Source organism: Oncorhynchus keta, chromosome 18, assembly GCF_023373465.1.
Source record: "Oncorhynchus keta strain PuntledgeMale-10-30-2019 chromosome 18, Oket_V2, whole genome shotgun sequence".
NCBI lineage: Eukaryota > Metazoa > Chordata > Actinopteri > Salmoniformes > Salmonidae > Oncorhynchus > Oncorhynchus keta.
The window spans coordinates 12,458,196-12,481,102 of NC_068438.1; the positions used below are offsets into that span (position 1 = coordinate 12,458,196).

Sequence of the window (22,907 nt, forward strand, 5' to 3'; positions counted from 1 at the left end):
GAGAGAGGATGAGAGAGGAAAGAGTGAGAGGGGGAGGAGCGGAGCGGAGAGGTGATTAGACTAGCGGTGACACAGTTTCATCCGTCCATCTGTGATGACCAGTGAGGCTGAAGGCTGTTGGCAGGGGTCTGGGATGGGGGTCTTTTCTGTGACTGCAGCCTGCCTGGTCACACGTTCACCTCTGCCTGGAAGCCATTCATTCACTAAGCACTATACTGCTCCAAAGACAAGAAAGCAACTCTCTCTCTCTCTCTCTCTCTCTCTCTCTCTCTCTCTCTCTCTCTCTCTCTCTCTCTCTCTCTCTCTCTCTCTCTCTCTCTCTCTCTCTCTCAGTTGGAGAAAAGAGAGATGAAGGGAGAGAAAGAGGGAACGAGAGATAGCTAGACCTATAAAAATAGACAGTGCATGAGAGGAGGACAAAGAAAGAGAGATAGCTTCACAAAATGGGAGACAGCCAGAAAGAAAGTGTGTCCATCTGTGTTGTGTCATACAGATAGATTAGCTTGATAATTCACTGTAGGCAAAGCATACAGCGGTGGGCTGAGCTCTCCCATAAGCCTATTAATGGTATAGTTATCGAACACGATGACCTCACAGGCTGGATGGGAACACATACTGCTCAGATTCCTCCTTACGTAACAAAAATGGCTTCCAAAGAATTCAATCAACCAGTGTTTTAACATCACCATCACACCCTAATCATTCCCATGGTAACACTAGCTCTGCTGTTCAGCACTCGCCAGAGCCCTGTTCTTGCTGTTGATTACACATAGAATTAGAATATAGTCATTATTTTTCTATGGAGCTAACTGGAGTGCACACCTTAACGAAACTATGAGTAATCTTCCCCTGTGGATTGCATTTAAATTAGGAATTAGAATACAGGATATTTATGGTTTTCTAACTGTGTTGTTGTTCTGTTTTCCCATGGGATCATGGAGAAGAGAAGAGCAGGCAACTGGCGGCACGCGGGCCAAACGGCCTGTGAGTGATAATTAAAAAATATATATTATATTATCAAAAAGAAAAAAGAGACATATGTGATCGTGTCTCAATGTAATGAAGGTATATAATGATTCTTATTTTCAAATAAATCTATTTTTGGGCTTAGTTGTGGTCAATTTGCAGTCTAAAAAATATTATCATTATGTTCCGACCCCCCGACCATCCACGTCGACAAAAATGGTCTTGCCGCTGAATCTAGTTGTCTACCCCTGGAGTAAAGGTTTTACCCCAACAGAAATAGCCATGCAGCCTGGTATGGTATGGTATGGGGTGGTGTGGTGTGGGGTGGTGTGGTGTGGTGTGGGGTGGTGTGGTATGGGGTGGTGTGGTGTGGTATGGTATGGTATGGTATGGTATGGGGTGGTGTGGTATGGGGTGGTGTGGTGTGGTGTGGTGTGGTGTGGGGGTGGTGGTGTGGTGTGGGTGGTGGGGTGGGGTGGGGTATGGGGGGTGTGGTATGGTATGGGGTGGGGGGTGTGGTATGGTATGGTATGGGGTGGGTGGGGGTGGTGTGGTATGGGGTGGGGTGGTGTGGTATGGTATGGGGGTGGTGTGGTATGGGGTGGTGTGGTGTGGGGTGGTGTGGTGTGGGGTGGTGTGGTATGGTATGGGGTGGGGTGGGGTGGTGTGGTATGGTATGGGGTGGTGTGGTGTGGGGTGGTGTGGTGTGGGGTGGTGTGGTGTGGTGTGGGGTGGTGTGGTGTGGGGTGGGGGGTGTGGTATGGTATGGTATGGGGTGGTGTGGTATGGGGTGGTGTGGTGTGGGGTGGTGTGGTGTGGTGTGGTGTGGTGTGGGGTGGTGTGGTATGGTATGGTATGGGGTGGTGTGGTGTGCTGAGCCCTAGGCACCGTTAACATTGATTGCTCGGTGTTGTTAATTGAATTTCTCATGACCCAAATGAGGGCCCACCAGTAGAGCTGGCTTGGTGTGTGTGTGTGTGTGTGTGTGTGTGTGTGTGTGTGTGTGTGTGTGTGTGTGTGTGTGTGTGTGTGTGTGTGTGTGTGTGTGTGTGTGTGTGTGTGTGTGTGTGTGTACATGTTTTCCTACATTATTAAGACCACAATGTCCTGACAAGCCACCAGAACGTCCTGACAAGGTAGGAATACAACACTAATTTGAAAGGTTTAGGGTTTGGGTTTAAGGTTAGGGTTAGGTTTGAGAGTTAGGTTTAGCGTTATGGGGTCAGATTAGGGTTAAGGTTCGGTTAAGGGTTATGGAAAATAGGATTTTGAAAGGAAACACATTTTTACTCCCCAAAAATTCACGAAAACAAAGCTGTGTGTGTGTGTGTACTCTGATGTTTCACTTTTGAGTGGCCTCAATGCTACATATTTATGTGTGGTGGCGCAACTTGTAAACTCCAATGTTTTACTGATGTTTAACTATGCTCGAGTAAGCACAGGACCTGCGGTGGTAGACATATTCTTTCATGTCCATGAACAGACCAACACACGCAAGCGCTCGCATGCGAACACACACTCACGAACAGTTGAAACAATTCCGATCAAATAGCCCACCTGTACAACACTGGAGGCCTCTAAAGGGAAGACGGCTCATAATAATGTCTGTTTGATGATTTGATACAATTCCACGGAGTCCGCTCCATCCATTATCATTATCCCGTCCTCCCCAATTAAGGTGCCACCAACCCCCTGTGCTGTACAAACGCTCTAAACTAAATCATTTGTGCATGACAGACTCACATGCAAACCCACAATACACATCCCACTCTGCACAAACTTGTTGAATCAATGTTGTTTTAACATAATTTGTCAAAAGTAGTGACGTGGAATTTACATGGAACATGCATTGGATTTGAAAAAAATTCAGCAACTGTTGTTTTGAGGGTGTCATTTTAACCACAGGATTATGTTATGGTAACCAATTGGTAACCAATTTTTAACATAGTCCAAACTTTCATAAAATATGTTGAATTTGTACCTTTGAAACAATGTCAGATCTCCAACATTATATCCACTGTCAAAACAAATAATAAATAAGCTGGGCAGCACCTCCTACTGGATAATTGATTTATGTACAGCTCTCCATTTGATCTCCCATGCAGGGTTTTAACCAAGTCCAGTCCTACTTAACTTCCATATTTGTCACTGACTAATAGCAATGCGCTATTGTGAGAATGATAAGCAAAAGATTTCTTACTACAACTAGATTCACTGTTGCTATCAAATGCAATCCCAAGGGTAGATTTAACAGAGAAATGAAACGGAACCATCTTTTGTAGGTCATGTATCAGCAAATCCAACATCGGCCTAAATATTGATGAGTCATCAACAGCTATTGCTTCAATTTAACCCAGGGTTCAACTAAAAATAGACAAAACAGGCCTAGGGTTTCAAGCTTTGACTGATTTCAGATCTTATTAATTAACTATCTTCAATTGTTAATTAATATGTTGGATTCATGTCTCCATCTCAACCAAAACTCTAAGTTAAAGAATAGGTCAAAATCAAATCAAACTTTAAATGCACTTCGATTTTTGGTTGAGATGGAGGCATGAATCCAACATATCCATTTTTAATTTGTAGACATGGAATTAAAGCCAGACTCAGTGGCACAAAAGAGACATCTCCTCCTCAGTGCTCATCTCTCCATTCTCAAACTCTGGCAGTTATTTTCATTGTATGTACATAGTTGTCATGTTCTCTCTCCTATAGGCATCTCTTTTCCTCTCTTTCCATTTTTCTATCCATGTCAGCGATTCCTCATCTCTTCTCACAACTCTCCCCCTCCTTGTATCATCCTCTTCTTCCTACTCTCGTTCCAAATTTTAGACAAACAGTGGTTGTTATTCTATACAGAGTCTATGACAACAATATAGCCCTGTGTTTTCTTTTTCTATTCATCTTTATTGCACACGATTCTTCCAATATTATGGCAAGCGCAAACAGACAGACTATTTCCATGGGTTTGGGATGGAAATTAGAAACCTGCACCAACTGTTCCTGGATGACGTCATTTCCTGAAACATACCACAAGCCGCAGGCATTTCCCAAACCTCAACAGCAAGTGTGTGTGCACACAAAGTACATCCATACTCAAATGCACTCTACTGTTAGGAGTATACGAACAGAGTACACTAAAGATACACTGGGCCAGTTTGAAAGTAACTATGTATGCAGTTGACTTGTGTTGCTGTGCTACTATGATTCAAACATTATGTGCATGGATGAGCTCCAGTGTAAGTGTGCTTTCAACCAGGCTCATGTCAAGTGTGTGTATCAATTGTCTGGGATTGGTTTGATCCAAAATTCCTGTTTGCCACACTGTATGAGATAGAGCTCAACTTTCCTAACGATTGTCGCAAATCAGATACCAATCAGCTAAGTCCACAGAAGTAAATAACTTGTGACTCTCCTCCTGTCCAATCATCTTCTGAGCTTCAGGACACAGCCCCACTGTCCGGTCCTGTGCTGGCCAGAGCCAAGTCCAGACACTCATCTGAAAAGCACTGGGATCGATGTGTGGCTCTGTTCAATGCCTATCCCTCTCTCTCCCTCTCTCTCCCCCTTTACAACCAAAAGCCTGCTCTGTTCCCCACTACAAAGACACATTGTCACCAATCTGGTAAAAAAAACTATGGAGGATAGAGAAATGTGTGAGTATGTGTGTGTACCTCCTTGCGGCATCCCAAAACATTCAGAATGCAGCCTATTTAACGGCACCAACCAACCATGAAGGAAATGCTTCAGCCTTCCTTTTTTTTACAGTCTGGTAACTAAACTGTGGCTCTCGACTGTAAATTGCCTGAGAGAGAGAGGATCGATGGCTTTCCTCTCTCCAGGGTGTGTGTGTGTGCATGTATGTGTGTGTAGAGGGAGCAGGCAGACTGAATTGGGTCACATGTCTGGTGGGCTAACAAAGGGGCAGCAGTGAGCCTGAGACCTGATATGCAACACCAGTGCTCTGCGCACACACAAACACACACGCACACTCACACACACACGCACACACACACGCACGCACACACACAGAGTAGCTATTACACGTGGGCCACTCAACCTCTAATTGTGTCCACAAGGCAGGTCATTGCAGACAGCTGTAACACTGACCATGGTACAGTTTTCAGAGTAATAGCCATGGAGGGGAGCCCTCAGCCTACGTTGAGTTCAGCACCTGAGGACTGGAGTGTTAGGCTACCCTCTAGTAACAGAGTACTGCCCTATCTGTCGCCTCTTTCAGTCCCTCTCCTGTACACCTTGCCACTCGATTATCTGTAGCCTCCCTCCTTCCTGCCCTCGTTCTCCTGTGTTTTTTCTAGTCGTGCAGTGTGTGATTCTCTCTCTCGTCTCCTAATTCCTTCAGCCTTCTGGGACTTTCCTCCTCTCTGATGAAGTTGGTGCTGCTTACACTTGAGATGAGACGAGAGGGAAAGAAACAGAACGCAAGCACAACCTTGTGCTGAAGAGGAAATGTGCCAGTGTTTACAGCAACAAGACCTATTCCTGAGCAGGATCAGAGCAGAGAGAGAGGAATGAGAGAAACAGAAACAGGGACTGAGAGACAAAGTAATAGGATGCTGAAAACCCTTTCCCTCCCACACACAGCGAAACACACATTTGCAAACGTTTCTAAAAACCTGTTTTTTTGTCATTATGAGGTAGAGCTGGCTTGGTGTGTGTGTGTGTGTGTGTGTGTGTGTGTGTGTGTGTGTGTGTGTGTGTGTGTGTGTGTGTGTGTGTGTGTGTGTGTGTGTGTGTGTGTGTGTGTGTGTGTGTGTGTGTGTGTGTGTGTGTGTGTGTGTGTGTGTGTGTGTGTGTGAAATCAAAATGTTATTCGTCACATGCTTCGTAAACAACAAGTTAGTGCAAAAAGGGTCAATGCAGATAGCCTGCAAAATATAGATGAAAACGATTTGGTAAATAGTATGGTTTACAGCTTAACTCATAGTCCTGGATAGCCGGGAGCTCGGCCCCAGTGATGTACAGGGTTGTACTCACCACCCATTGTTGAGTCGAGGGCCTTGCAGTTGCCATACCAAGTGGGGATGCAGACAGTCAAGATGCTCTCAATGGTGTAGAATTTTCCAGATCTGAGTGCCCATGCCAAAGCTCTTCAGCCTCCTGAGAGGGAAGAAGCGCTGTTGTGCCCTCACAACTGTGTGAGTGTGTGTGGACCATTGGGGCGGCAGCGTAGCCTAGTGGTTAGAGCGTTTGAACAGTAACCAAAAGGTTGAACGATCGAATCCCCGAGCTGACAAGGTACAGATCTGTCGTTCTGCCCCTGAACAAGGCAGTTAATCCATTGTTCCTAGGACGTCATTGAAAATAAGAATGTGTTCTTAACTGACTTGCCTAGTTAAATAAAGGTAAAAAAATAAATAAATGTTAATTCCTTAGTGATGTGGACACAGAGAAACTTGAAGCTCTCAACCTGTTCCACTGCAGCCCCATTGATGTGGATGAGGATGTGCTTCTCCCTCCGTTTCCTGTAATCCACGATCATCTTATTTGTCTTGCTGATGTTGAAGGAGAGGTTGTTGTCCTGGCACACTGTCAGGTCTCTGACCTCCTACCTATAGGCTGTCTCATCGTCATCAGCTATCAGTCCTACCACTTTCGTGTCGTCATCAAACTTGATGATGGTGTTGGAGTCTTGCGCGACCACGCATTCGTGGGTGAACAGGGAGTACAGCACGGGACTAAGCACACACCCCTGAGGGGCCCCCATGTAGAGGGTCAGTGTTGCGGGTGTGTTGTTGCTTATCCTCACCGCCAGGAGGCAGCCCGTCAGGAAGTCCAGGATCCAGTTGCAGAGGGAGGTGTTCAGTTCCAGGGTCCTGAGCTTGGTGATGAGCTTTGAGGGGACTATGGTGTTGAATGCTGAGCTGTAGTCAATGAACACCATTCTTACATAGGTATTCCTTTTGTCCAGGTGGGTGAGGGCAGTGTGGAGCGCAATAGCGATTGTGTCATCTGTGGATCTGTTGGGGCGGTATGAGAATTGGAGTAGGTCCAGGCTGTCTAGGATGATGGTGTTGATGTGAGCCATGACCAGCCTTTCAAAGCATTTAATGGCTATATATGTGAAAATATCAGTGAAGTAATCCTAGTACTCCTTTCTCTATGATTAGGGTCTCCTCAGAGAACACCGGTCACTTTTAATTAAAGCTTCGACTGCTGGCCGAGCATCACATTTACATCCAGGACTGAGCAGAGAAATAACACCGCAGGGTCAAGCACCGGTCGTGTATTACTGAGGGTGTGTGAATCTAATCCTGAGATATGATAGGCTGAACCGTCCTAGAGGCACATAGTGAGATCACCAGCGATGCATATGAGTTAGTCACCCGATGAACTAACTGCTACACGGTGCTGGGAAATAAGAGTGCATATCAATGCAACAGTGTAGAAATATATGACAAAATTCTATTTCAGCAGAGAGGAAGGTGTGTGGCTTTCAAGCCCCAGGATATTTCCTATGCATCACATTCAGTATGGAAACATCCAGAACATATATTTCACAACATCCCCTAAAGCAGTTAACCAACCGCAAGAGACTAGTGAGAAGAAAACAAACTGCTACCAAAAGACAAGTTCCTACAGTCTCCACTTTCTTCCTCAACGGGTTTCACGTATGACATCACTTGATTGATTTCCTCTCCCTCCCTCTCCCTCTCCCTCCCTCTCCCTCTCCCTCCCTCTCCCTCTCCATCTCACCCCTCCTCTCATCCACACGCCCCTCTTCAATGGGGAAAGATGGAGAGGCAGTGGTGGCGGGGTGTTTCTAGGTCTGCCTGGGCCATACCATTACCTCATGGGGCTCTGGTTTAAAAACGACACTCACATTCTTACATCGTCCCTCTAAGGCTGTGGTTGGAGTGACAATGTCATGTTTAACTTTGTCTCGCTCTGATTGGGTGTAATGTGAATTACCTCATGGTATTCTAGGAGGCCCCAGTGGTCTGACTGTCTGTCACACCCTGCCCTGCTCTGAGTGACTCACAGTAGGAGAGGAGAGAGTAAAAGAGTAGAGGCCAAACACAGATGGCCCACTGCAGGGCTGGGCTGGCCCAAATGGCCCCACCATGAAAGCTAGCAGCGTCCCTGGTGTGGAACAGAACAGCGCCACTTTGTCATGTTAATGGAGGGGGGACAGCTGCCGGGTGGTGGGGGGGCGGAGGTGGGGTATGGGACCAGACAGGAGGGGGACACAAAGGAGGCTGAGTGAGCCCCATACAATCACCCCCACGTGCCAAAAAATACCATAAAGCCAGGTCCCTCTTCGCCTGTGACCTTTGGCCCCAAGTGAACCCACAAATGCGATGCGAGGCAGCCAGGAATGCTTTCACCCTGGACGGGTGGGCAGTCTGTTGTAGTGACCCACTGGGAGATCAGACAGTGGAGTTGGAGAGAGTGGAGTCAGGCTAGCTCTGAGAGATCGATAAGCTTTTAAGTCAGCATGTCTCTGTGACTCTGTCTCCCTCCACTGTCTGTCTACAGGCGGGCGCTCTCACTGGAAGCCGAGAAAAAAGCTTGCAGAATTTTCTAGGGCAACGAGAACAGCGGGGCTCCCGGCAGCAGCAGCCTAAAAACAGGCAGCCAGTCACATCCCCTAGCCAATCCTACATTTAACGGAGAGTGTTCGTGCAGAAAAGCACCACTGGGCACACACTGATTGAACCCACATTTCTATTAAATTACGTTGAACCAAGGTGGAATAGACATTGAAGTGACGTCTGTGCCCAGCGGGGCCAGACTCGTCAACGAACATGTGGTGCCACGCAAAAATAGGGTGACTTAAAAAAAGCCCTGTGAAAGTGTTTCGTTCAGAACTGTCACTGCACCCTATAAGAGGAGAGGTAATTGTCTTCAACAACATCGATTGCAGTTTAGTCGGTGGTGTTTTAGACTCGAGCCTTGTTCCCTGAATGACCTTGACGGGCTACAAAAACAGTATTGATCCCAAACGAATGGCCTGATTGGTGCAGATAAACAGAGATTCAAACATTTAGTGGGCTACACCAGGGCTGCCGTGTGTCAATGTCAAGGAGCACTTGTAACAGGGCAGAGGAGCATGTGCCAGTCGAAGTACTTATCCAATGAGAGAGAGAGAAAGATCAGACCAGTTGTTTAGTCTCGTTGCTGTGAAACAAAGCGTCAGAGTGGAGAGTGGCCCAGGATCAACAAAAGACACTTTCAGCTCTTCAGGCAGAGAGGAGAAGAGAAGAGATGAGAGAGGAGGAGAGGAAGTGAGCGGAGAGAACGTCGACCTTCTCTTCCTTGCAGAATGGCCAAGGCAGAGAGGAATAACTCAGAGCCCAGGACACTTACAACACCATGTCTGTCCACTCCCAAAACCCAGTGAGAAGACAGGCTAACCACAACAATGAAAATACTCCCTAAACAAGCGTGCCAGGACAAAAGCAGGGACTTTGGGGCAGAGAGGGAGGGAGGGATCACGGGAGGAGTGTGGGTCCACAGTGTGGGCAAAGCATAGATTAGAAGCACGAATAACAGATGGCCGCCGCTTCTACCCTTTTCACTGTAGCGCCGCAAAGAATTAACCGAAGTGTCCCCCTTTTCTCTTTTGTCAGCACGCGTCTATCAAATGAGAGCGTGTGTCCGACGCAATGGCTGCCACACAAAGGCCCGCCCACCCCCCACAGTCAGCGTGAATAGAGAGGCACTTGCAACTTGTCAGGGATTGGAACAATGGGATAGGGGAGGGAGGGTGTGGCATCAAGCCAGCACGCAGCAGCCCACCCTCAAGGCCTCACAGCCAGCCACTGGATTGTAACTACAGCTCCAGGCTTCTACCAGTCCTGGAGGCCTCAGAGGCACACAGCCAATACTAAGCCACAGCCTTTGGTGTGACTGATCAAACATTTGTCTCAAGGGGGATTGCATAGGTGTGTATTTGTATTTATTATGGATCCCCATTAGCTGCTGCCGAGGCTGCAGCTACTCTTCCTGGGGTCCAGCAAAATGAATGCAGTTTATATAATTTTCAAAACATTACAATACACTTAAAAATTTCACAACATATTGTGTGCCCTCAGACCCCTACTCCAACACTACCACATAGTGCAAAATCCATGTGTACGTGTGTGTATAGTGCGTCTGTTATTGTCTCTCTGTGTGTGTGTGTGTGTGTGTGTGTGTGTGTGTGTGTGTGTGTGTGTGTGTGTGTGTGTGTGTGTGTGTGTGTGTGTGTGTGTGTGTGTGTGTGTGTGTGTGTGTGTGTGTGTGTGTGTGTGTGTGCGCCTATGTTTGTGTTGCTTCACAGTCCCCACTGTTTCATAAGGTGTTTTTTTATTTTTTATCTGTCACTCAGGGATAATGAGTATGTGCATAAGTGTGTGTGCGTGTGCACGCGTAAGTGTGTGTGCATGCACAAGTGTGTGTGCATGCATAAGTGTGTGTGTGTGTGTGTGTGCGTAACTATGTGTGTGTGTGCGCAAGTGTGTGTGTGTAGTCAGGTTTGTTCAGTCGGAGGAGAAGCAAAGTAAAAACCCTGGAACAGCTGGGTGGGGTCTGGGGGGGACACAATGAAGAGAGAGAAAAGGAGAGGAAGTGAAGAGGGGAGGGAAAGAGATGCAGATTCAGGCAGGCAGCTAGGCCACCTCTCCAAACGCTTGACAGGGGTCTTTTGTGACAGCAGCTGGTTTTGGAGGGGGTCAGACCAGCTGTGTTTTCATTGACCCTCCCTCCCCCTCCACTGCTCCCCAACCAAACACAGCCAGCTGTAGGCTGGGGAGAGGGGCGAACAGGGATTTAAGGAGAGGAGTTTTCCTCAAACCCACGGCATGTGGTCATCTATCCCCGGTTCTTAACACTGAGCCTCATGCAGTCTCCCTTGACAACCCACCTGGCTTACTCCAGGACTAGCACGTGGCTTAGAGGGAGCACTAGAGAATGATGCTGAGGATGAAGACGAGGATGACAGGCCATAGGAAGCAGAAAAGCCAACCAACCATCTGTCGGAGAGCGTGTCTGTCATGTCATGTGATTTCCCCTTATACTGACAACATTTTTGCAGCAATTTCCACCACGTCCCATTAAACGAACATCAACTGAACCAGCCACAGCCAGAGTTTCCCCCAGAAATCTCTTCTAGAATGGACTAACTGGAAAGCACCTGGACACCAGCTCCTCCTCCTCCTAGTGAGGCCCAGAGGACTATATGCCCTACAGGCTCCAGAAACACCACGGACAGCAGAAACAGACAACAACACAGCAGAGAATCTGTTTCATAGTCATAATCTGTACTAATCATAATCATAATCATACCTGTCTCTCAGTCCACATCCACTTCAGCTTGAAAACGTGTTGTTATGGAAGAAAAACGACTGTCTATCTGACTATTCTCACATGATTCTCGTAACAGGGAGCAGAAACACAGAGAGCGAGAGAGAGAGAGAGAGAGAGAGAGAGAGAGAGAGAGAGAGAGAGAGAGAGAGAGAGAGAGAGAGAGAGAGAGAGAGAGAGCAAGCGAAGAAGGGAGGGAGGGAGGGTGGGAGGGAGGAGAGCGAGAGAGGGAGGAGGAGACAAGTGGGCCAAAGACCTAATTTTACTGCCAGAGAATAAGCAGGGATGGGGTATGGATGGGGGAGTTGTTACGCAAGGCCTTGGCCCAGTCTCTCAGAGGACGAGTACAATGGTGAATGGGTGCTTAGAGAGACTGCACTGTCTGCAGAGGGATAGAAAGGAGTAACTTACTGTAAGTGTTCAAGGAATGCAAGTAGGGCTGGGTCAGTGAAGTCAGTGTTAGCAAGTAGCATTAGCATGGCTTTGGTTCAGTATTTTATTTGTATTTATCCTTTATTTAACTAGGCAAGTCAGTTAAGAACAAATTCTTATTTAGAATGACGACCTACACCGGCCAAACCAGGACGACACTGGGCCAATTGTGCGCCGCTCTATGGGACTCCCAATTACGGCCGGATGTGATACAGCCTGGATTCAAACCAGGGACTGTAGTGACGCATCTTGCACTGAGATGTAGTGCCTTAGACCACTGCGGCAGTATCTGAACATCCTTATAACACTAGAATAGAAATATAATTAAATATCTTGATAATGTGTAACATTCTGGGGGTGGGAGAAGTCTGATTTAGTGTTGGGCAGTCAGGCATTTTGGCCCATGTTTGGGCATAGTGTAATGCTACCTGAACATACTTGAAGTCTAAATACACATTAGGCCTATAGTTCCTGGATATATTTTTTCCAAAAGCACCTTAAACCCCAACCTACCTCAGACAGACTCCCACCTGGCCAATCCCCAACCAACCACCACGATGTACACTACCGGTCAAACGTTTTAGAACACCTACTCATTCGAGGGTTTTTCTTTATTTTTACTATTTTCTACATTGTATAATAATAGTGAAGACATCCAAACTATGAAATAACACATATGGTGGTGTATGCCAACTCTACCCCCCCACTCTATCCATCTACTTCCTCTGAAATGAATAGAGCTTTCTATAATAAAGTAACTCATAAATACCATCATAGCTAAATATCTTTATACGAGCAGCCCTGTATGCCCCCTACTCCTGTTAATCTAAGCTTGGTCGGCTTTCCATGCAACGGCCTGGAGAGTCTTCCAGGAAAGACTGTAGTTTACCGCCAGGCATGCACTCTCCTCTTCACTCTCCTCTTGGATCGGATCGATGTGAGGGAGGGAGGCCATGGCCATCTCCTCTCCCTGGGGGCAGCATGGCTGAATATTAGATAGACAGATTGCATTAGATAAGGGCCCGGGACCCAGATAGAAGCAGGGCCAGGCAGAGTAGCATGACTCAGGGAAGATCACACATCACCATGGAGAGAGAGGAATGGAGGACGCTCGAAAACAACCACAGACACACCTACCCAGTACAGACACAACAGGCGTATCTGGTCCAACTCCTAGCTGCATGTTAAATTGAGACTGCCCAGAGAAAGAGACAGAGATGGTGACAAAACAGTACGTCGATCAGATCACACATTCCTGTACTTAAAAAAAATGCACAATGCTTCTGAGAGAGATCGTATTGAGGAATGGGAAAACAACCGACATTGCATAAACTCCACGTTCCATTTCCACATGACGGAATGGAAGAGAGTGGCTCTAAAGTGCCTCATAGTATGGCAGCGATGGTGTTATTTTATTAGTGAATAACATTATCAGGTCCACACAGCAAAATGAATCACTCAGCGATGGAAATGAGGTCTCCTACAGAGCCAGAGAGTCATAGTGTATTACTTTAATTTCACCAGTTCAAGGAGGGGCCTCGGGCTCCACTTTACTACTTATATATTTGGAAATGTGAGACTCCCCCCTGGATTGGGATTCCCAAAAAGCAGCAGCTCGAAGTAAATGAAAAAAAAAATAAAAAAAAAAAAGATCAGCGGCCATATTCATAAAGCAAAAATCTCAGAGTACGACTGCTGATCTAGGATCAGGTCCCCCCCTGTCCATATAGCCTAATCATATTCAAAACTGATCCTAGATCAGCACTCCTACTCCGTAGCGCTCTATGAATATGGGATACAGGGTGTCTAGCCTACTGGCTACAGCCTTGGGATCTGAGCTGTTCTGTGAGATTCCTCTCTGGCCGATGAAATGTGTGTAGTTATATACCATGAAGATCACATTGTGACTTAAACACCTTGTTATTCATGTAGCTGCATTGTAAATGGGAAGCCAGACGGGAGGAGTACACAAGATCTGTCTGAGGGAGGAGAACACTCTGCTGCCATGAATCACAAGCAGGGATTTTCCTCCGAATCAGTTGGATTCATCAGCTGAACTGGAACAGCAACAATCTCCTGCCAATACTAACCACAGAGTTCAGTAAGGGCAGACACACACAAACGCACACACACACACACACACACAGTGTAGTAGTGGGCTAAAAAAACGACAAGGAGAAATGATAGGCATATCTCCCGACTGCCGGCTACATTCATGCCACCGACACCGTGTGTGTTTGTGCGGGTGCTGCTGCTGGGGGATTGGAACTGTGCTGCGCTGTCTGTCAAACCCTGTTTCTATGGAAATGGACACAGGCAGTGGATGGAAAGAGTACAGCATCTCAAGCATCTCCTCCACCCACCAGATCTCATACAGAGTCATAGAGCGAGACAGAACAGCAAACCAGCTAATCACACCAAGACGAATGTCCAGTCCAATGACAGCAGCACAGCCACACAGAGACATGGACCAGAGACATGGACCAGAGACATGGACCAGAGACATGGACCAGGCAGACCTGAACAGCTTCCTCTGTGACTGTGGAGAGAAGCATTGTGCGAGGCTGTTGTGAGGATGTCAACAGAACCCATTATGAAAGGACCAGTGTGGTTGTGGCGGGGATTGAGGGTTCAAAGACATGCAGTCAGGAGGAGGAGCGGGGGGAGGGAGGGTGCCGTTTGGGGTTATGATTTTCCTCTGGGTTTCTTGGAATGCCAAGCCGCGAAGCTGGAGCAATAACAAATTCCCCATGTTGAGCAGTCGGAACTGTAACACACAGGCCCCTCCATGTCAACAACAACACAGGAACCGGAAACATGAACTGACCGACATACAGTATGCTATTCATATTCACTTAGCTACTTAGCCCCGATTCCAGGTTTCCTGCATGAGCCTTGGGACTGGGAGTACAGTAACACGAGACTGCTATTCACTTTGCTTAGCTGGTGGAAGGCATTGTGAGATTGTGTACTAATACTATAGGCTACAAGCAGGTGGAAGGAGATCGTATGGATAGGGAGGGAGAGCAATAGGGGCTGGCTTTATGAGCGAGACTCCTCCTAGAATAACCTACTAGAATGATGGGTAGACATGTAGTATGTAGAGGAGGAATGGGAAGAATGGGATAATCTCCCAACGGCCCATATGCACTATGTATTAGCTACCTGTCTGTCTCTCGGTCTGTCTCTCTCTCTCTCTCTCTCTCTCTCTCTCTCTCTCTCTCTCTCTCTCTCTCTCTCTCTCTCTCTCTCTCTTTCTTCCCACCATCCCACCTCTACAAAATCTATCATGTCCTCTCCGGGCATAGCTCAACTCTTGCTCCTTTCCTTTGTCCCTGTAAGCTTTCGTTACTCAGGATGGGTGCTGAAGATATCAGCAGACACAATCTAATGCTCCCCCAGCATTCTATCCCCTCTCCCCTCTTCCTCTTCAGTTCCCTCACCATGCCCCCTCCATCTCAGCCTTCTGTATCAGTGCTTCCTCAGCCTATGGGCAGAGAGAGTGCACTGGTCTGGTGTGTGAGCAGAGGTCACTTCTCTGCTGCTGCTGCTACTGTTAATTGATCCCCAGTGATGGATGCAATGCAGCCCTGGAGCCCTGTCTGGCCAGAGCTCTCTCCCTGGCTCTCTCCCTCTCTCTCTCCCTCTCTCTGTGGACTGGCCTACTGACTGAAACCCTGGATGGCCCCAGTGCTCATCATGGAAGCACGACAAACAATGGCAGATCTGTTTGTCTGTAGGGACAGACTCCCTGTCTTGGAACGACCGCTTCCACCCGTTCGATGATGCTAGATGCCGAGGGATTAGGTCTATGTGAGTGACAGACAGTCACAGGGCAGGGTCAGCCAGAGGGGGGCATTGGGAGGCAGGCAGGCAGGCAGGCTTGTTAGCTGTAGTCAATGTCGTGAAAAGGCCAACTTCTCCATTCAAATCCCTGAGGTTTCTTAGGGATACAGCAGGTCCTCAGTTTAAAGTGCAACGATCTGCAGAATCGGCAGAATAATGTGTTTCTCTGACTCATTTTTGACTAAGTAGTAGGCTATCTTTAATAAGCAACCATGATTGTCCCTGTAAGACACCAATAATGGGACCTGACCATGTATGTCTGTAGGCCTACTGTACATCTTCATAAGGTGAATGTACACAGTTCCCAGGCAATATAACCAGGTTTCTTTCTGATTCTGCATCACACAGCAATAACCTTCCACTTCAACTTGGTTCCCATGCAGTTCCCACACCCTCTGTGGAGGACCACGTGGTCAGACATCTTAAAAAGGAAACCACCCAGCGGTTTGGGGTCAAGAGTAACACATTCTAGACCCGATAGGAGCAAACAACTAGGATCTGGCCTCTTCTGCAGCTGAAGGATTGGTGTTGATTGTGAAATAAGAGAGATGTGATCATTCCCTCCCAATCTATCCCTCCTCCTTCCTTCCATCCTTCTCTCCCAACCCCCCTTCCCAGTGGAACTCTGCGTAACAGCTGGGTGACTCGGGCCACATCTGGGGAGAAGCTGGGGGGTTTTCAGACAGGCACACCGGGAGGCAGGGCTGAGAGGGGCAGGGGAGGACAGAGAGGGACGAAGAGTACGAGGTGAAGTGGGAGCAAGAGCATGCCGAAGATCTCGTGTCGAACCAGATGCGCCAAATTGGCTGTGATACCATCAGCCATGGCTACGGTAAGTAATGGCCATAAAAAGAGAAAGGAGCATGCCTCGTTTGCACATTTACAACCAGAAGTCATCCAAAGCCAGCAGACTCTACCAACAAAAATATTTAAGCAAGCCTAAAATGGATGGAAACCTGGATAAGAGATGATGTACAGAGATGATGTGCAGCCAGGTTGCATCTCAGACGTGACTTTGATGTTGTAACCTTTTCTCAGGGCATGAGTCATTGTCTCTGACTTTCTCCACAGCTGGAGGGATCACTCACACCTGCTTTGGATCTCAATTAGCTGTCTCTTCTAAAGCAGTCTCTTCAATTTCTGCTCTCTGCCTGGCTTGAAAGGTAGAAAACATTGCTTCCAAAGCACTGTTTTCAAAGGCATATACTAAACAATATAGAGTTCCTTTCAGACAAGTATTTTCAGTCAAGTATCTTCAGATGAGGAAAATAAGTTTGACTGGTGTCATCCAAACAACTTTTGAGTAGGTGCTGGTGTCGTGATTTCGGAAAACTGCCTCAGATCTGTGGCCTGAACTGTATTGTTCCAAATGGAGAAAGATTGAAACCTCAATGACTAATCATGTCTTGAGCTTGATTGCTAAGGTTATAGCTAGAGTCGTTTTCTCTGGAATATCAAATGAGGAACTGTGATAATGTCCTCTGGTCCTCCCAGGTGAGGGAGGACATGACGGAGCAGGGGTCAATCTTCAGTTCCGTCTCAGATGTGATTAGAGTGACAGGCCCTGATGGAGAATATCATCTCAAAAATGTTTAACCACCAACCATGTTCCAAAATGAGACGCTTGACAGAGCAGAGACGTGCTCTGAGACACACACACGGAGATATGCACACCAAGACACACGCACACACACACACACACACACACACACACACACACACACACACACACACACACACACACACACACACACACACACACACACACACACACACACAGCCCCCCCCACACACACACAACCTAGCAGGGACCTACTGTTTCTGTTAACCTAAAAAGTCCTTCCCTGCTGGCTGCTACCATCCCTTCCTCTCTGTTCAGAGTTGCTTGCCTGGATGAGTTGGGATAATTCAGCCTGTGAAGCCATCCAATTCAACCCCAACCCCATCCAAAAAGCACCCAGCCTCACCGACCCTACCCACACCCCCGCTGTCTCCCTTCTCTCCACTCTTGACGGAGCGAGATGAATAGCGTGTTCTGTGCTTGGCAGATTGTGGTTCAGAAAGTCCCGGTAAGCTCCACTTCTCTCCTGTCAGAAGACAGAGAGCTCTACCTCAAACTAAGCCCACCATGCAGCACAGAGTCAGACCTGTTCAACTGTGAACCTGTGTATCACACAAGATCACGACCCAAATCATCTTTTGAGGATTGCACTTGTTTGTCACACCGATTTTTTTATTTCACCGATGGCAAAACATTCATACACACGCCAACCACATCCTACTTGGCCTTGCTAAGAAACAGCAATTCACTTGTTATCTGCAGCCAAAATGTCACTGAAGCGGAAGAATCAGATCAAACTTTGTTTGTCACATGCGCCGAATACAACAAGTGTAGACCTTACCGTGAAATGCTTACTTACAAGCCCTTAACCAACAGTGCAGTGGAATCACTGATTACCAGGGGAAATCGTCAGACGCAAACAAAATTGTATGATTGCTCTCAACCACCAATCACTTCACTCATACACACACAAACACATACTCACACATGTCTTATATGCCTGTTAGACAGAGTTCATTCGGAAAGTATTCAGACCGCTTGACTTTTTCTACATTTTGTTATGTTACAGCCTTATTCTAAAATGGATTCAAATTATATTCCCCCTCAATCTACACACAATAGCCCATGACAAAGCGAAAACAGGTTTTGACATTTTTGCTAATTTATTAAAAATACAAAGTATTCAGACCCTTTGATATGAGACTCGAAATTGAGCTCAGGTGCATCCTGTTCCATTGATCATCCTTGAGATGTTTCTACAACTTGGAGTCCATATGTGGTAGATTCAATTGATTGGACATGATTTGGAAAGGCATACACCTGTCTATATAAGGTCTCACAATTGAAAGTGCATGTCAGAGCAAAAACCGAGCCGTGAGGTCGAAGGAATTGTCCGTAGTGCTCTGAGACAGGTTTGTGTCGAGGCACAGATCTGGGGAAGTGTACCAAAAATGTCTGCAGCATTGAAAGTCCCCAAGAGCACAGGGGCATCCATCATTCTTAAATGGAAGAAGTCTCTTCCTAGAGCTGGCCGCCTGGCCAAACTGAGAAATTGGGGGAGAAGGGCCTTGCTCAGGGAGGTGACCAAGAACCCGATGGTCACTCGGACAGAGCTCCAGAGTTCCTCTGAGGAGATGGGACAACCTTCAAGAAGGACAACCATCTCTGCAGCACTCTACCAATCAGACTTCATGGTAGAGTGGCAAGACGGAAGCCACTCCTCGGTAAGAGGCATGATATGACAGCCAGCTTGGGTTTTCCAAAAGAAACAAGATTCTCTGGTCTGATGAAACCAAGATTTAACTATTTGGCCTGAATGCCAAGCGTCACTTCTGGAGGAAACCTAGCATCATCCCTATAGTGATGCATGGTGGTGGCAGCATCATGCTGTGGGAATGTTTTTCAGCGGCAGGGACTGGGAAACTAGTCAAGATCGAGGGAAAGATGAACAGAGCAAGATGCTTGATGAAAGATTGATGAAGAGAAAAAAACAATATAATCCATTTTAGAATAAGATTGCCACGTCACAAAATGTGGAAAAAGTCAAGGGGTCTGAATACTTTCCGAATGCACTGTACGTAGCCATTGAGTGCTCTAATGAAAATGACACAATAGGCTGAATGCAATTAACTAGCAAGAAAACCAATCACTCAACTTAGCATATAGACACAGAAAAGAGAAGAAAGTCCAGATGTACGAATGTCTGTGTACAAAATTGTGGGCCACGGCAGATGACAGAAATACAAATTGAGGAAGAGAATCTTCGGGCTCAAAGCTATGCACATGTTGATGTAATCATTTCCAATGACCTGAGGATTTTTCTGTCGGGCATAAAGAGAAACAGGAGACAAATAGCTTTTTCCCCCCGTTGGCTATTTCCCATCTCTCTCTTTCTCTCCTCTTTCTTCTGTGATTAATTCAGCCACCCAAAATAGATTGCTATAATTAATGCTAGGTTACTAGTAGAGCGTAGTCCCTTTCACACAGACTCAGAGTACAAACATGAGAATTGACAAGAGGCTGACAAAAATAGCACATCCCAAAGTCACTTCCTTTAGTAACCTATATATCACTGGGCTGGTTTCAGAGACAAAAAAGGCCCCTCCCATGTTCTCGACTGGAAGTTACAAGGCCAAAACCCTAAACAGTATATTCAAACACTGCCGGTCAGAGCGGGGTGGAAGTTCAGCCCGTTGTTCAGCAGTCACACCCTGATTATCACAAAGGGAGCAACGCCCTCCACTGCTGGCTGCCGCTCAGCTCGCAACTGATTGGATTACCTTTGACCCCCTCCCTTTGTGAGCCCAGCTGGTCTGTCCCTCCGTGTGTCCGTCTGGCTAACAAAAGGGTGCCAACTTGAAATGCTGCAATCTAACTAAAAGGAAGGGGAAACAGTTTGGGGAGATGAGAGGTTGCCAGGCAATCAGTTGCTTATTCAACTGTACATACTCCTCACCCAAATTCTCATCCATTTCTTACTGACTGCGTTAAAATGGTCTGATACCAGCCAAGAAAATAGACCTAAGTTTAAAGTCATTGTACCACAGTGCTGCACCCAGGTTAGACCCAGCCCAGGCCTAGAGATTCCTGCTCATGCAGCTGTCTAGCTATCCAGGCAGGTGGTCCTGGATCCTGGGCTAAGCCACACTGTCCCCATGTTAATACTCGGAATATGACACCAAGGAGTGGAAACCATAGCACTCAGAGGCCAACAGACTGACAGACCCCTGAAATAACATGACTGGCTGTGCTCAAGAATGTAAGGTATGCAATCAAGACATGTGTAAAGAAAGTTCATGCACTATTGTTTATCGATACATGATATGCATACTTACATGTCAACTCTAGCATTTAAACCGTTTTTTTACATTTTAAATTACAAATACATAGGGTACTCGAGAGATCATTCCTAGCCTGTCTTTGCACATTTGACAGTGGGAGTTTTTCCACGGGTGGGTGGCATCGATGTAAAACTTGTCTTGAGCTGTCAACACTTTGGCCTCAAGGAGGGGAGGGACCTCTGGCTTTCTCATCCAATGGGGTTTGCGAAGGAGACGAGGAGAGATTAGAGAGGACAACGCAATTGAGATCTACCCCTGTTCTCTGTCTCGGGGCGGAGAAACGGGTGAATACAGCAGATACGCACCACCTGTCAATGTATTACAGTCATCGATGCCTTTCAGACGGGCTGCTGAGTCACATATTTTGCCTAAATGGTGACAACACGGCCCCAATGTCAGGGCGCATAAGTATGGCCTTCTGTAGCTCAGTTGGTAGAGCATGGCGCTTGTAACGCCAGGGTAGTGGGTTCGATCCCCGGGACCACCCATACGTAGAATGTATGCACACATGACTGTAAGTCACTTTGGATAAAAGCGTCTGCTAAATGGCATATATTATTATTATTATTACAAGAAACTTGATGCATCCTCATCATCATCCCCAGCCTCAACAACCATTGGTTTCTAACAAGAGGATGAGTGTATTGTGTGGGGGACATCTGGGGTCAATGTCTGGACAAATATCTCAGCCATCCTACCAGAGTATCAGAACCCGCAAGTCATTGTGTCAAAGTATTGCCATTGTATTACCATAGTATTCGGCTTACAAACCAGTCATATATTCTGCATAATGTTAGTGTCGATCCCTCCATACCAGGCCTGGCCTGAGGTCTTTCTTGACCCATTCCTATATGGCTAGAAGGAAGGTCCACAGAACTGATGTGCTTTATATCATTCCATTACAATAGGATACAGTAGGAAAAATACACTTCCTTTCAGCCGCACCTATACTATCCCAGTTGACTGTTCACTTTGCCATATCAAAGGATGCTGACAGCTAGCCTACATGACAGTACAAGGTGGTTCATTGCAGGCATGCGTCGTATAAAAATGCAGGGCGCGTTTTTGAAATGTATTACTGTAGAGATGAATAGGCAAAAACTACTGCCGCACAGAACACGATAGAAGGTGGGTATATGGCTCTGCTACACCGGACACAGATATTTCATAGTTTCCCTTTAAATAAAACCCAGATCATGTTTCCACACCACAAGCAGAATACAATGGTATACATCTGACTCAGAACGTAATGATTCGGCAATGCAGAGGGGGGCATGTAAGGGTGGTCTTGATTGAACCATAGGTTACTGCAGGCACCGCAATTCATTTAATATATTACATGCATATAAATAGCCTATTTCAAAATATTATCTGCAGTTATTTTTCAATAGATCTGAATTGTTTCGTATCTTGTTCATAATAATTGATCCCATTTCTTGGATTTGAAAACGAAAGATTTCGGAGACATGCACGCGCGGAGATTAATTCCTTATTAACCATTAACAATCAACAAAACATCAAGTCCCCATAAATAACGGTATAGGGAATATAGAGTGAACTCACCAATGAGAAGAGTGAATAATTGTGTGAGTCCGTGCCGCCTTTTGTGTAATCCAATCCCAACGAAATATGGAAGAACATGTAATTTCAGAATGTCTTCATGAACATTGGATGAAGCGATGATACGAGGCGGGCAAGTGGTCTTCTTTGTGCAAATACTTGTACGAGTCAATCCGCTTATGATAAAATAAAACAAAAAACAAGACAGAGCAGTAAAGAACGATTTCAATAAATTGTTTGTAATCTTTATGCTTTAGTTGACTGTGCACTTACTGCCGCACAGACTGGGTTCCTCTCCCAACTCCAATCGCTGGCCCTGCCTTCTGAGCGAGCCTATTGGCACAGACGCCCGGACATGGAAATTTACTCTACCCATTGATGTTTTACAAAAACACCACGGACCCATGTTTCACACTCTACAGCGCCACCGTGTGATTGTATCATTTTTTTTAAAAGTGACTGCGCTATTGCCACTGAAGTGACAGAACTTTTCTTTCAAATTGGATTATATTAAACATAAACTGATGTCGAAGACTACAATAAATGGCCTTTAAATGGACAAATGTGTTCTTGTCAGGCAGAAGATACCATGATGTCCTGCCTTTAAGATTGTGGATGAGAATCTACTGAATGGCTGTGTTCTAACAAGCTTCAGAGATAAATTCTAAGACTGTGAAGATCCTAAAAAGTCTCCAGATTTAGCTTCTATAAGAAATGTTTAATTTTTCCACAAATGACTGTGGTTTCAGTAGACATCAGCATTTAGCAAGACACAGTGAAAAGTGGTGCCTAATAAAATGTGTGTTTTAGGGCCAAAATGTCAATTTCCATGCCGATATAAACTAAAACCAGCTGGTCATTATTAGCACCATTGCAATCCAACTTTCCATTAC

At 46.3% G+C, this 22,907-nt stretch overlaps 1 protein-coding gene across 2 annotated transcripts in view; it reads right to left on the minus strand.

Moving 5' to 3' along the window:
- Positions 1–22,807, minus strand: part of LOC118397275 (numb-like protein) — a 61,402-nt gene extending 38,595 nt beyond the window's left edge. Inside the window, exon 1 of one of the 2 annotated variants that reach the window (XM_035791880.2) lies at positions 22,018–22,807. The gene's annotated coding sequence lies outside the window, so the exon portion shown is untranslated. Of the gene's footprint in view, positions 1–11,256; positions 11,359–22,017 lie in introns of those variants that run through there. The other variant, XM_035791882.1, reaches the window with a different exon arrangement.
- Positions 22,808–22,907: the final 100 nt, after the last annotated feature.